Raw genomic sequence first — 16,359 nt, forward strand, 5'->3', positions numbered from 1 at the left:
AACTTAGACACAATTTCATTACACAAGAAACCCCTCAAATATCGCACAGCAGAAAGAATTCTGCATGGAGGAGTGGGCAAAAATTTCTCCCAGTCGATGTCAGAGACTGGTAGACAGTTATAAGAAACGCCTACTTGAGGTTGTTTCTGCCAAAGGGGGCAATACCACCTATTAGAGCCAAGGGTGTACTTACTTTTTCCACATGCTAAATTTGCATTTATGTTTATTTAAATTATACAATGGACTACAAAATGTAAATGTTTCATGATATTTGTTATATTATATCACCTTTATCTATCAGTATTGTTGAAATGAAGATCAAATAGCTGTATGTTGAAATATGTTGAAAAAGTCAAAACTTTACTTGGGGTGTACTTACTTTTTCACATGACTGTATATCTTTTACACAACGCAGGTATCACTATTGGAAATGGCCTTATCTCACATATACTAAGAAATAACTAATGTTTTAAGGTGATCTACGTGTTGCATATGGACTAACTATGGGGGCAAAACCTTTAACCTTTATTAATCAAATATGTACACTTTCAGAACCGCAACACTGCACCCCCCCCCCACCCCCCCCCTTTGCCAGGCCCATCCCCGAGCCAAACCCACATACCAGTGAGCCCGACCGGTTCTGATACCAGGGTCAGGACTACTTTTTAACAATTAGTGTGACACTTAGGTTTAGTTTCCCTCTACATATAACCTAACACCCTGTGTGCGACAGTTTTAAACACTAGATATGTCCCAGCTACTGCGTTGTGTACTAACTAACTGACTCACGCCAACAATTAACAGAATTACGGAATTATTTTCAAACTACACATAAAGCCGGTGGGGAGCATGTTATTTACAAGACTACTAATTATTTACAATACTACAACCCAGGACCTGCCTTTTGTGGGAGAAAGAAGAAATTTTGAGAAGAGGAAACACAAATGCAATGCACTGCACCAATACACCATACACCCATATGCACACAAATTAAAAAAATGCACAAAAAGCACCAAAATGCACCATTATGAAAAATGCACAATCATCACATTTCAATAATCCACGATGTCTTGTGCTTGGCTGGCTGCTGGGCTGCGACGTCTTCCTGCTTCGTCTTCAGTGTGCCATCATCAAACTTAATGTCTTCTTTTCCTGACACACCAAAGGAAATAAATAAAAAGTGCACAAACCGTGTTGGCTTTTTATTTTGGCCAGCAGGGCCAGCTTAGGTGGTCTGACTGCATGGCATCAAGGCCACTGAAAAATACAGTGGTCCGCAGGGCAAGATATCGTTTGCCGCGATTGTCTGCCCCAGTCAAGGTGCCAGGCCACAGAACGTGTGGTCCATATGGTGCACCGGTGCAAGCAGCAGGCAGCAGGGTGCAGCACAAAGGTGCAGCCGGACCGCTCAGGGCACCTGCACACTCCCCTCAACAAAAGGTAATGGGTCCATGGGTGGGGAGGAAGACAAAGCAGAGGTTAGCGGGGGAAAGGGCGCAAGGGTACACGTCATGCAAGGCAATGCAATATGAGGGGCACGGGAGAGCGAGCGGAGAAAGCTCGTCACTAGCCGTTTGTAACCCCCCATGTCAACCTACTCTACCCTTGCGCTTCCCCGTATGCACACAATTTACAAATTCCGTCGCTACGTCTTGTCTTTTCCATCCCCTCTAGTTCCAACTTCATCATCCCTTCCCTCCCAAGAAGGAAGAGATGGAATATCACACAATGTCTCACCGACGTCATGATGCGTCTTTCATTCGAAATCATTTACAAAACCTGGCGTGGAGTTCTGTCACCTCTGTGAGTGGATGTGGATGGTGCGAAGAGATTTTCATCCAAACTATCCTTCTAATTGACATTAACTCACTTTACACTACCCGGGGTCTTGCCCTGCCAATCCAATTGGCCTCTTTACACTATGTGGTTCTAAAAACCAATTCCCATTGACCATCCTGTGGTGCTCTTCCAAATTTGGGATGTCACTCCCCCCATTTTTCAATACTGTGCCTTCGCACAATTTCGGGGCTGGGTCATGTGGCTCTACCAGCAGGTCCTACTTACCTGCGCACCTCCGCCACTGAAGTCGCCACCCGAGCTTGCCTAGCTCCTCAACTACCCTAACCTGGGGAAGGCCCTCCTGGCTCTCTCACCCCGCTAATGCCCTCTCTGGCATTGGGCTACCCATGTCCTTCCTTTGGATCCTCGGGCCCCACTGAACCCTACTCTGAACTCTACCTGGCTCCCAGAGCCTACCTGCGGCCTCAACTGGCCGACAGACTACCAGTGGCGGAGTGCCCATTTAACCATACTCACCAACAGGCTCACATGCCCAGACATTCCACTCACTTATGCACCCCTCAATGCAACGACTTGCTACTCCCTGCACCACAGATGTCAATAACAAACAATTTACCTACTCCCTCTACCTAACTTTAAACTACCCTCCCCGGGTATTCGTGAAGGGGTCCATCTTCCCCCATACACTCCTTCGCACCATGCACTCCACACCACTCATTCCACACACCATTTACTCCACACCATTTATTCCACACCACTTATTCACTTGCACCCCATGCAAGCCAATCACTCAATACACTTTCACACACACACACACACACACACACACACACACACACACACACACACACACACACACACACACACACACACCTCATTCTCGAGCAATGCCTCATTTGCTCACTCTCACCACAAAGATTCTCATTCTCAATTCCTCATTTGCACCTAATGCGCATCCTCATGCTCATACACAATTTCTCCACACTACTACACACACACACAGCATCATTTAATCTAACTATTTCCCTCTAAAACTCGTGCTTTCCCTGTCATCACTTATGCTAAGCACATCCCTCGTCGTTATCATCAATATAATCTGACTACATCCCCACTACTTGTACAAAAGTCGCTACTTAAATCTCAGGTCTCCTAAAGTCATCTTTCTGGATCCCTAACAATTATCCTAGCCGCCCTGGCTGGCTTTCACTGCCAAACCCCATAACCTATAGCTCATGTGCCCCAAATAAACGATGTGAGGGATGGTAGATCTACCATCCCTCTACACCGGATATCATTTGCCATCACTACTGCTATTCGTTCACTATCCTCGAGCCTCTTGTGCGGGAATGAATTTTCACAGCTCGGCTTCGAAAAGCCAAGCAATATATGTGGATGGTCAGTCTCCTGTTGGTTGGGTTCGTCCGGCATTTTCGATTCTGGGGAGGAGGCATACTTGGACCGAGGTCCCAGGCGCCATCCGTGCGCGGAGCCTTACGGTCTCCGACACGTTGACCCAACCTCCCCCGGTTGGAGCACCGCGCCCACCAGGGGGCGCAGGTCCGACCTCGCCTTTCTCCCCTCAAACCGTGCCGGTCGCCGCTACGACGCGGCACCGACCATACAGGGCGGGACCCGGCCCGAATCATGCACGCTGCCACGGCAACGATCCCCGCCGGCCCCCGCAGCACACAAAGCGCACCACGCCCAATGAGAGCTCGCATCGGCTGTACGTCGCCGTAAACGCTGCCCCGGTCTGCGTCGATGCTTGAGTCGAATTCTCCCATCCACACGCGACCCGTTCTACACTCACAAATCGCGGCGCTCCAGCGCCTCACATACACTCCATGCATTTTAATCCTGCACTCTCTCTCGGTGCACTCTCTTTTCTTACACACTCAGGTGCACACCACTCAGGCGCACTCACGCCGCTCGCACACTCCCTTACTACACATCCTCACGCACACCCTGGCACACTCATTCCACTCGCGCACTCCGTTACATCCTCTGTAACAACCATGGGTGTGCACTCTGGCATACACCCACTCAGCGCACACCTCCGTGCACATTCTTGCGCACACTCCTCCGTTACGTACTCCGTAACACTCACGGGTGTGCACTCTATTGTACACCCAATCACCCGTTTCGGTGTGCACTCCCGCACACTCTCTCCACCACGCTCTGGTGTGCATCCTCGCACACTCTCTTCATCCATCTCACACTCTGTGTCACACTCACTCTCACTTTCACACTCTGTTTCACACTCGCGCTTCGGCGCACACCTTTTCCTCACACTCGCGCCATTCACCTTCACACAGCGCACCACGGACCTTCCACAAGCGCCTGGGTGACGACGGGATCCCAAGCGCGTGAAAAAAAAATTCGCGCCATATACAGCCCTACTCACCTACGGGATTCTCTTTTCCTCCCATACCTGCAAACTTCCATTTTGGTTAGGCAGCACGACATCATAATGCGAATGCAGACTTTGAGTACATTCCATTTTTTCCTCCCATTCAATTCCTATCTCTGCCGTCTCCTTTACCCCGATTTCAACTATAATTATGTATTTTTCCTTATTAAGCTCGACGACTGCTGGCGCACATAAAAGAAAATTTTCCAATTCGGCGGCCGTCGGCTTTTCTATACCCCGTGTCGCGATTTCTACCCCTGTCCACCTGGCTGTGCTTGGCTCAACCTCGCTTTCCCCGCGTTCCTCAAGTTGCGCTACCCCATCGCGTACCAATGTGCTTTTCCCGCCCGACCTGCGGTCTATGTCTTTCCCCATTTTTTTTTATTTGGCCACCTATTCTGTTACCACACCCTTTCAACCCGTCTTTCAACCCTTTCATTCGATTCTCTTGGGTGCCCATCCTGTTTTCCAACCCCGTTAACCCCTCGTTCATTTGTCCCATTTGGCCACCCACGTCCTTCAATTGGCCCCCCAATTTGCTTTCTAATCCCCCCAATTTGCTTTCTAATCCCCCAATTTGATTTCCCAATTGCTCCCCCATTCTGTTTTCCAAATTATTTAACCCATCTTTCATTTGGCCACCCATTTCCTTCATTTGGCCCCTCATTTCCTTCATTTGGCCCCCCATTTTGTTTTTCAAATTACTTAACCCGTCTTTCAATCCCCCAATTTGATTTCCCAATTGCTCACCCTGAGCTTTCATATCGTCCCTGGTACCCCTTGCTTCGTCCCTCTGCATTTCTATAGATGCTCGTAGTTGCTCTATGAGTACATACAGGTCCCAACCTGCTGGCACCGCGGGCTCGGCCCTCGCCGCCATGTGTGAGGCGCCGCCATTTTCTACGCCTGCAACTCCTACTGCTGCACCCTCATCAGTGCTCTCCTCTTCTTCCCATTCTTCCCGGGGGTCCTGGGTTATTTCTATCTCCTCCTCATCTACCCCCACCGGCATCTGACTGCCTTGGTTATCCATGGCACGATTCAAATTTCGATGTTAGTACAATTTCGGCCGCTCGTAATTTTGAGTGCGTTAAGTGCTCTTCAGGTCAAATCCCACTCCTGACACCAATTGTTGCAGATCTCAAACGTCGGCCTTCCCCTTATCAAGGGGGGATTAATCCCCTTGTCTTTTTACTAGCCGACGCGATCCGGGTCTATCATGTTCCTTCCGGTCAGCGCTGAATAGGGTGGTAGGTCGACTTCGTCCTATTACCTAAGTACCAGCACCTTCCGGGAAGCAAGGAAATAACCCCATCCGAACCACGGTTTTAGTGGACATGCCGAGCGATAACGAGCCACGATTCGGGCCGTTAACAGGTACTAAACCCGATTGCAGCGGATCCTAATCGTGCCATGCTTACCCAATGGAGAAATCACTAAGACGGTCGAATTAGGAAAGACAGAAAGAACAAGTTGTTTATTACACACTTTGTACAATGAAGAAGAAGAAGAAGAAGCAATGTACAGTGAAGAAGAAGAAGCAGATACACAGGGCAGCCTTATAACAGTCTTACCTTATCCCTGGACACTGGCCCGTTCGCACTCAGACTCAGACTCACACGGGGTTTGTAGATGGTCAGGCGATGGTCCAAAGGATCGCGTCCACAGCTCGCTCCGGTCCCCGACTCGTACCACGAAGGCGATGGTAGACGGCAGGCAAGCTCTCAGCATGTCGTTGGCGCGGATCGGACAATTATATGGGAAAGGTGACCTAGGCTGGGTGGTTATTCCACGGCTCACGGCCACGTACGTAATAAAGGAACCGGCTAGGCGGTTATACTGGCTGTCTCAGCAAGCCCAAAGCCAAACCCCAAGCGAGTTCTTGCAATCAATGCCAATGTGACAATCCTTTCACAAAGCGCTTATACTCTCCAGTCCTTGGTAATGCGTGAATATCCTCTTACAAAGCCAAGCGCGATTCCTTCAGTCCTCCTTTCCGCACAGTCCTGTTCAACGATCTGCACTTGCCAGTCCTTCTGCACGAGCGCTGTTGCATAAGTCCTGTGGAAGGACTTTTTGCTCGCGGTTATATCGCGCCGCCCAGTGAACCCTCTCGAATCTGGTAGATGCGCACTCACCACGCCCCTTAGCCATGCCCACTCGAGCCCTGGTAGGTTGTTGGGGTCTTACCGGCTCCGCCCTTGATGTCTGCTTGACGTGGCCACACCCCCACCCTTGCGCTCCGCCCCTTTTCCAGGCCTTACCTCATGGCATTTGGCTGGTTTCAGCATCCTAATGCGAGGGGCAATGGGGTGCAGACTGGATGGGCGCAATGGGGAATGGGGTGCAGACTGGATGGTGTGCAATGGAGTCGATTGGAGGGAGGGCTGCAAAATGAATGGGGCCTACTCTTATTTATTTCATTTACACAACGCAGGTATCACTATTGGAAATGGCCTTATCTCACATATACTAAGAAAGAACTAACGTTCTAAGGTGACCTACGTGTTGCATGTGGACTAACTATGGGGGCAAAACCTTTAACCTTTATTAATCAAATATGTACACTTTCAGAACCGCAACAATATATATATTGTTGCGGTTTTAGAACCCACACTTTTGTAAATAAATAATCACTTGTAAATATGACATTAAAGGTCAAAGGTAGCACCCCTAGTTAGGCCACAAGCAAAACGTAGGCCACCATAGGAACTCAGTTATTTCATTATTATGTGTTTAGATAAGGCCGTGTTTCCAATAGTTGAATCTGCGTTGCATCAATTAAATAAGAGTAGGTCCCATTTCATTTCGGCCATTTTGCGACCTCCCTCTCCAAGCGACGCCATTACGCGCCTTGCCAGCAGCGTTCGCTGCCTTAGCGCTCGCTCAAGCGCCGCCATTAACCATGCGGTCGGCTCGAGGAAAAAGGGGGTGGAACGCCAAGAACAAGGTGTGGTCTGTCAACCAGCCGTCAAGGGCGTGGCCGGTAAGCCCTCACAAACCAACCAGGGCTGAGGGAAGGGCGTGGCTTTTTGGCTGGCGGAGTAATCTTGGCTCACGTTATAAAAGCGTAAACGGAAAGCCCTTCGAAAGGACTTCTTTCGGAGAACTCTCGTGCACACGGCAGTGGCGAAAGGACTGCGTGAGAGAGCTTGATTACAAAAGGCGCTTTATTGAAGGACTGCTTTTGATGGTACTGCGCAGAAGAACTTCCCGTATGAACTTGTTGGAGGCACGCGAATTGAAAGGACTCACTCGCTGATGCTGTAAGAGAACCTTGGAGAGGGTGCCTTTGGTGCAGCCATACAATTATTACGTACGCTGAAGGACACGAGCCTCCCCCATCCCCCCGCCATATGTAAGCTCCGCTTGCGTTCCACCATACGCGAGCTGCCTGCCGGGTTTTTGCCCGCTGGACCGGAGTCGACTGGAGCCTGGACCAGTGGACCATCCACCTGGACCTTCCACCCTACCAGCTACAATCCCCGTGTGAGTGCGTATGTTGGTCTGGGGTCGTAGAATAAGACTGTAATAAGACTGCCCTGTGTCCTGCTTCTTCTTCTTCCTCCTGTACATTCTTTCCTTTCCTCTTCTTTTTGGTTTGTAAATAAATTACCTTGTTCTTTCTTGGTTTTCCCTAATCTGATCGCATCCGTCCTTTCTTTCAATTGAGTACCTGTGGCATGATTAGAAACCGCTCAGAATCGGTTTAGTCTTTGTTAATGGCTCGGACCGCGGATTGCTAGCCGCTCGGCATTATCCATCATATCCGTGGTTCAAGCGGGAGTTATTTCCCTACTTTACGGTCGGTTTAGTAAGTAGGTATTTGGGACTACCTTGACCAATGACCCTAGCTAATACCGACCGGAAGGAGCGTTATAACTTCCCAGGACTCAGGACGGCCAGCTAAAAAGACAAAAGGATTAACCCCCCCCCCCCCCCCCCTTGATAAGGGGAGAGCCGACCCCCGAGATCCGTAACAATATATATATATACATATATATATATATATATATATATATATATATACATATATATATATATTGTATATATATATATATATATATATATATATATATATATATATATATATATATATATATATATATATATATATATATTGTTGCAGTTTTGTGTTTTTACAATAAAAGGTTAATTTCCCCTCCTAGTTTAGTTACACTACAACACGTAGCCTCGTTTAAGCTCAGTTATTTCATAGTAAATGTAAGCATAGACCTTTCCTGTGTTTAGTTTTGCGTTGAGTATGACAAGGAGAGTTAGGTCCTTTATGATGCCTCGATGCTTTGGGTTTTGGCACAAAATACCGCGAGGTCGGCCTGATCAAGTCGATCAAGGCCGAAGGAAGGCGGGGCAGAAGGAGTAGGAGTGACCGGGTAAGCACGAGCTGCCAATCAGGGCTCGAGGGAAGTGACTTACCACTGCGGCAAAGGGCGGGGCTTGGAACATTCGATGCGGGCTAGGGTGGGGGCAATATAACCCTGTGCCCGGAGCCCCCACCTCAGTTATGAGGAAGACATGCGCTGAGTTATGAGAGTCGGTTCGGAGCGCTCAGTTATGAGAAGGGAGGCAGATGAGTTGAGTTATGAGATGAGCGCGGGTTGAATGAGAATACGTGAGTGGGTTGAGTTCTCAATTGAGCTGGAGTCAGATCCCCGAGAAGTTGGAGGGCAAGTTGCGCTGAGTCCAGTTACGAGAGTGAAAGCGCGCAGTTGTATTAATCGCGCTGTGAAAGACAGCCATGCCGGGCCACAGACACGCATATTTCCTCCTGCCTGCCTTTGCTGAGATACGCGCCGCGAGGATTCTCCCGCCTGCCTGCCTGCCTTCGTCGGGATATGTGCGGTGACCGCCAGAGGGCCACGCCGGGTGAGCTGTTCCTGGACGACCAAGGCCAGCGTGTTCAGCGCATGAACAATTCTTCCTTCATCCCCCTGTGAGTGTGAGTGGGCCCATTGTCTGGGTATTTTAAGTTACGACTGCTTAAGACTGCCCTGTGTCTCTGCTTCTTCTACCACTGTACATTGTGTAAATAATAATAATTAAATCTGTTATTCCTTTGATTCGACTGCTTTTGTCTCTCCATCATTGACTGAGCATGGTACGAATTATATCGCTCTGATCGGGTTCCAATAGCAAGGTAACAGCACGGACCATGTGGTACGCCATCCGCTCGGGTGTACTCAATTACGCGAGTAGTGTATATATGTTGCTTCTGGGACACTCTCATTTTCCCATTGACTTACATGTTAATATTTCCCCTCCCTCATTGCCCCTAAACACCTCTATTTCTCTCACCCTGTTCTTTACGAACCTTCTAACCTTTTGACATGTTATCCTTATTCATTAGACCACTTAAACAATGGTCCTTCTATGTGAACCTGTGATCCTTCTGACCTTATGGACCTTTTAACCTTTTACTCTTAATATCATCTGGTGAATCATCTTTGACCCACTCAAACAACGACCCTACAAATATTTGTTTATGCGTGGGAAATAATTTAATTCTCTTGCCACTCCCTTCACCATCTAATATATTAACAAAAAATATGTTTGAGTTTGGTTCTTTCTCAAGATATTTTAACTGAGCTAAAATAAAATGATAAACCTCCCTCAATGTTATTGTCTGAGCGCCTCCAGTGCCACATACCATTTTTAAATTAAAGTATATATTTTCCTGGCAACCATCAAAGTTTTCCGTCCACTCAAAAATATTTCCATCTTTTTTACCCAATTCACCGGTATTTAAATTAATTCTCTTATTTGTTTTGTAAATTTTTTTACCAGTTGTCTTTTCAATTATACCTATTTGATATTTTTCACATTCGTTATGTTTACCATTTATATACCAAGGTTGATTACACCTCCACTCTTTAGTCTGGTTGGTACTTGGTTCTATCATTTATATAATTGTAAAAAGGAGGCGGTAGCCCGTTAAAATCCCTAACCCCCCTTTTTAACTTATCACTTATATACTTATATAACCATAAGGGAGACTATCAATTCCATTTTCTAAAATAAACCTCTTATCATCAAAAGCCCCCAATGCTTTCTTATTCACCTCTTCTGAATATAATTTATGTTTATAACTTCTTATTCCATTAATCTTTCTTAACTCTTCTTTCTTTGTTGTTAAACAGTTATAATAATCCTTAAAGTTTATTGTTTCTTTAATGACATTTTTCTTTACTAGGGCATGCCCGTACTATATATATATCTAAAATTATATCCCCCCCCTCTATTTACATGAAATGGTTTGGTCCATTCGCAAAGCCAAAGCGAACGGCTTGCGAGTACGGTGACAATCCCCCCCCTCTATTTACATGAAATGGTTTGGTCCAAAGCGAACGGCTTGCGGAGTTTGGTAAAGAAATCGCCATAGCTCGGTAACTACTTCTCCGATTAATATGAAACCTTGAAAAGGCACATCCTCGGGTCCCCAGCAATATACCTGGCAAGTTTCAAGTATATCGGACCCGTGGTTGTCGAGAAACAGTGGTCACAGACAAACGACAAACACACAGACAAACACACAGACATACAGAGATTACTGGAATTATAGATAGATGCCTTTTAACTTCTTATCAGTTTTTTTCAACGTTATTCACAATGTATTTATAAGCATAAGCCTTAGACCTCAATCCCACAAATTCACTCATGACATTTCCTCCTAATTCATCCTTAAACTTTCCAATCACCTTTTTATTTTTAGAAGAGAACAACTCACTCTCTGGACTGTAATTACTAGTGTCATAGATATTAATGTCCTTTTTCATGTCTGAATAAACATCATCAGTATTAATTTGCAAAATAAAACTATCTGTATCCATATAAAGTAGATGAACATCATTTTGATATTTCTTCCTCAAGTTATTATAAAAGTAATCATACATTAATGACTTTGATAAATCAAGAATTGATGTTCCAATATAAATAGGTTTGTCCATTTCAATACTCTCTTTAATCAAATGGATCGCACAAAAGTTCTCAGTAAAGACCTCAGCTCTAGTAAAACTCGGTCTATTAATTAATTTTGATGCTTGTTTCCAAGATGTTGATAGTCTGATATTTTGTCTTTTTCTCACATTTTCCATGGTCTTACCAAAGACCGCATTATTCATCAATTTATAAAAGTCTTTCTCAAAATCTGTTTTGACTCTGTTCTTCTTTGTGTATTAAAATCAATGTACCCCTTCAACCAATGACTTTGATTGAACTTTAGAACCCTATGGATCTTCTCTACACTTAGACCTTTTGATAAATATTGTCGCAAATTTCTTTGGTGTAGAACATAATTTTTCTTGTTATATAATGTAGTAAGTAATTTTTCTGTTGATTCACCTATATTAAATGATTGTTGATAATCACTTAACCACTCCTTCTTTGGACTTTCCTTTTCACAAGCAAATGGGAGATCTTTGTGTAGGTTATGAAGTTCCTCTGGATATTTCAAATCGACCTCAAAATAATAACCAACCTTTGAATCATTCAATTCTTTTTGTGTAGAGATACATACATCTTGTAAAACCTTTTTGTAATCTTTTTCCTTTACCCATCTAAGTTTTCCATAAGGAAGAGCCTGAGACATTGCCCAGCCATACAGGTTGTTCGCATCATAATACATCAAGTAGGAGCTCTCTACCGATGGATTATAATTTGGAATGTACTTGTTATTTGCTTTAGCATATCTCTTTGAACAGACTTGTGAAATTCCTCCTCTCTTTGCCTTTTCAATCATCAAAAGCATATCAACATCGGTTATCAAATCCAAAGCTTGTTTTGTCATTTTTAACATCGCGCTCCAAGCCAATCCAGGAGCAGTGTAATAGTGAGCAGGATCCAATCCATATCCAGAATGACAGATTGTTCTGAAAGCCTCAAACACATCAGCCAACAAAAGCACATCAGTTTTGAGGTACAAATCGTGATACTCACCAAGATTCTTAATGTTATATTTTTTCCAAACATTTTGTGCGTGTACATAATCTTTATCAGATATATGACTATTGTTTAATTTGTTATAGAAATTTTCTTTTAAAGGAAGTTGTGTTTCATTGAATCTCTCAAATGAGTCCATATAGTCATAGGGGTAAATTCCCTTTTGTGTTAGAAAATCTTTATCTAAGAAATACTCTGAAAGACATGGAAACTCTTTTAGATTTTGAACCAAGTTAGCCAATGGACTTGCCATGAATTTAAATGTATCAAGAAATCTGATATGAGTAATAGGAGATGTGTGAATTGTTTTTGTGAATGAAATGTATTTCGGATCTGTGTTTGGAATTGCTGAGACACTTCCAGAAGTCTTTGAGAGTTCCTTGATAAATAGATGTGTATCATAATGAGCGTTGTTATGAAGAAAGACAGGAATGAAAGAGGGGAGTTGATAATTAATATTACAACTTTGATGAGCCGGACCTCTATATTTACCAGTGAGATGACAATGGTCTCTAACCTTTAGACCTTTACCAATTTTCTCCTCACAAATATGACAGACATTGTTTTTTATAAATTCCCTTTTTTCTTTACTTGTTAAGGACATTGGTTTATTGGTTTCTCTCATTATCTTGGTTAATCGAACACAGTCTTTTTCTAGTCGTTTCACAAACTCCTCTGGGGTATTTGAGCCTCTATACATCTCTAACTTGTTATATTTATCATCAACGGATGATTTGATATAATAACAAAAACCACAAGGAGTATGTTTTTGATATTTATTTGTGTATGATTCTTTTGGATCTGGAGAAGCAGTATCAATTTTTTCTAAAATACTTTCAAAATCAGCATATATAACAAATGGATGTTTTATTGTTTTCTTTTCATCTTTGAATGTGATCTTTGAGCCTTTTTTAGGCATGTTGATTACCGTTGATTTATGTTCACCACAATAATTTGAATGTTTATCTAATCTTTCTTGTGTATGGAAGAAGTTAAGACAACGCATACAAATATATATTTTATTTGTTCTTTTACATACTTGTGGTTTTATTAATTTTGTAATATCTTTGATGTATGTATAATGTGAATTTTCCTCTGAATTAAAATATAGAAGATTAATATGAGTTTGTTTACAATTGTCAGAAAGCTTTAAAACCTGAATGTTGTTTGTTTCTGTTAGACCATAAACATTAACTGATAAATTATTCATCTTTTCAAATTTAGGAATATCATTTAAAGTCATCGGAAACTTTAGATCTTTCATATTTAATGTATTCTCATATTTTTTATAATGAGATACTCTTTCATCATGAAAATGTGGAGGATGTAAGTGTGCTAGAATAGACCAGAGAAAACATTTATTGTCTTTATTTTTGATATTGATAACTGCTTTTCTATTTTTGATAACACTGGGTAAATCAATGTAAGAAGAAGCTTTTAGAGGATCTGATTTAAGAATATGAATGACTATGTAAATAATTTTTCCTATATTGAATCCACTTCCTACGATTGATTTATCCACATCTTGCTCTTGTTTAATAAGTTCATCATAGACTCCTGATGTTTTAAAATCTTGATATGAAGATATAAAGTGTGGCTCAGTTCTCATGTATGGTGTATCTATAACTCCTTCGTCCTTTGTCATTTCTAATTTTACTCCCATATAAAATTTAAGTGGTTTCATTTCTTTTAGTGTTTTTTCAATCAACGTTTGAACAGCAGGTTTAACTATTTCTACAGCATCAACTATAGACTCTGGTTCAGGAGGTTTGAAGTTAAAGACTCTTATTTTAATATGTCCTTTGAATGCACCATCAGAGTTTTTAATAGTAAACAATTTTGACAAGTGTTTGTTAGTTTTAAGATGGGCTTTAAACCCCTTCTTGAGGATGGTTGTTTTACAGACCTTACAATGTTTTGTTTTAGGTGGAAGAGGGGAAAGTTTGTTAAGAATGTTGTATGTATGTTTTGCGGTGAGAATATGTTGTTTATAATATTTTACTTCCTTCTCGCAAGTATCACAATAAACCATATTTATAGCGTGAGAAAACGTGGTGTTTTATATATATCACTGTGCTTAAAATAAAACACTTTTGAGCTTTACAGCTCCGTTTTATATATATCGCTGTGCTTAAACTAAAACACTTTTTCCCTCAGAATCATCGAAGTCATAACTATCACATGAATACTCAGAATCATACTCAGAGTCATCAATAAAGCTACTCTCATAACTATCATTTGAGCACAAACTATTAGTATCATAACTATCATCTGTGTTCAATGAAATACTATCATCACTATCGTCCGAGTTCAATGAAATAGTAAAATCTTCACTGCTGTAATGACTCATATTTAATTAGCAGAAAAAACCTTTCCATCTATACCAATTTCATTAACGGATTCAATCTCTACATTTTTAATATCAAAAGTTATCTTTAAATAATCTCTAACTATCATAGAACGAAATGACATTTCACCAGAAATATTAACATCATTCATTTTACTTAGATCTACACCCTTTGGATTATTAAAGTAAATACAAATTTCTCCACGAGTATTGTTGATGGTCTTATCATTCTTTTTCAAAGTATCGTGGTCAATCACTTTTTCAAGCTTTGAATAAATTGCCAGGAGTAGAGGAGAAACTTTTGTTAGATTTACTTTAATGGATGTCTTTCCAGGTATAGTTAGAGCTCTTCCTTTAAATGAAATAGAGGGGCTCATGTTATTTTCCATAACTGGTTTTACCCAAAAATTTCCATATTTATCTTTGTTCAATTTAACATCTTTGACATATTTTTCTATATCTTTCACCGAAGTAGAGATTGATTGAAATTTGTCTTTTGTGCTTTGAAACATTGTATTTATTAATGAATAAACTTGCGTTTAGTTTAAGTAAAAATTTACCATATAAATATGATAAGTTCTGAAGGATATTTAGAATTTCCAGACTCTCCATATGATAAATTAGAGAATTGTCCGGCTTGTGATAGAATATGGCTTAATAATGAGCGTTCATATAAACAATGTATTTTCTGTGATTTAATTTTAATTAGTGATAATAAAAAATATATAAATATATATAACTCTTTTAAATTAGAACCAAAAATGAATTACTTTACAAGATTAATAAGAGAGATGAATGTTAAGTATTGTGATGATAATACACCATTTCTTTCAAGGGAAGAGACTATTTGTATTGAGGAAATGTATAAGGGTTTAATGATATTTATTATTCAAAATAATTTTAATGGAAATGTTAATACAAGATACTATATAAATAAAATAATGAATTATTTTGAAATTAAACCCGAACTCAGGATAAAATATAGAGTTTCTAAAATAGCTCAAAAAAAGTTAGATGACTTGTTTTTCAAATATATAAATGAATGATTTTTTACCCGTTTGGGAAAATAAGATAAAATTTAATAACCATAAAAACATTCCAAATTCATTGAGATGTCTAATAGTTGGTTCAAGTGGATGTGGAAAAACCTGTTTACTTTTAAAGATGCTCCTTGGTCCTAATTTTTTAGATTATGATAATTTAATAATTTTTACAAAGTCTAGTTTTCAACCCGAGTATCAACTACTCTCACAGGGTTTTAATGCAGGTCTTAAAAAGGAAGACATTATCGGTTTATTTAAACTTCAAAACAAACTAAATGATTATAATATTGAAGATATAATACAATTATTTTGTGATACACAGAAATCAAAATCGAAACCAAAACCCATAACTTGTATTCTCAGTGATAATACAGATGATATACCTTCACCTCAAGATTTAGATAAATCAAAAAAGAACCTCGTCATCTTTGATGATTGTGTTAATGAGAGAAACCAAACAGTAATGGATAGCTACTATACAAGAGGGAGACATTCTTCTTGTAATTGTATATATCTTAGTCAATCATATTTTCAACTCCCTCGACGCTCAATAAGAAACAATGCCAATACTTTTATTTTATTTAAGTTAAATTCAATAGATGTAAATACTTTTTGGAGAGATAATTGCTCTACGTTATGTAGTAAAAAAGAATTTGAAAATTATATGAAACACACGATTGAAAAATATAAATATATTGTTGTGAAACAAGATGAGATATTAAAGGATGTATTTTTATTTTAAACATAATTACATATATAAATGATAACTATTATTATTAATCTTGTGGGTAAATCTGCTTCAG

Source organism: Myxine glutinosa, chromosome 4, assembly GCF_964187855.1.
Source record: "Myxine glutinosa chromosome 4, kmMyxGlut1.1, whole genome shotgun sequence".
NCBI lineage: Eukaryota > Metazoa > Chordata > Myxini > Myxiniformes > Myxinidae > Myxine > Myxine glutinosa.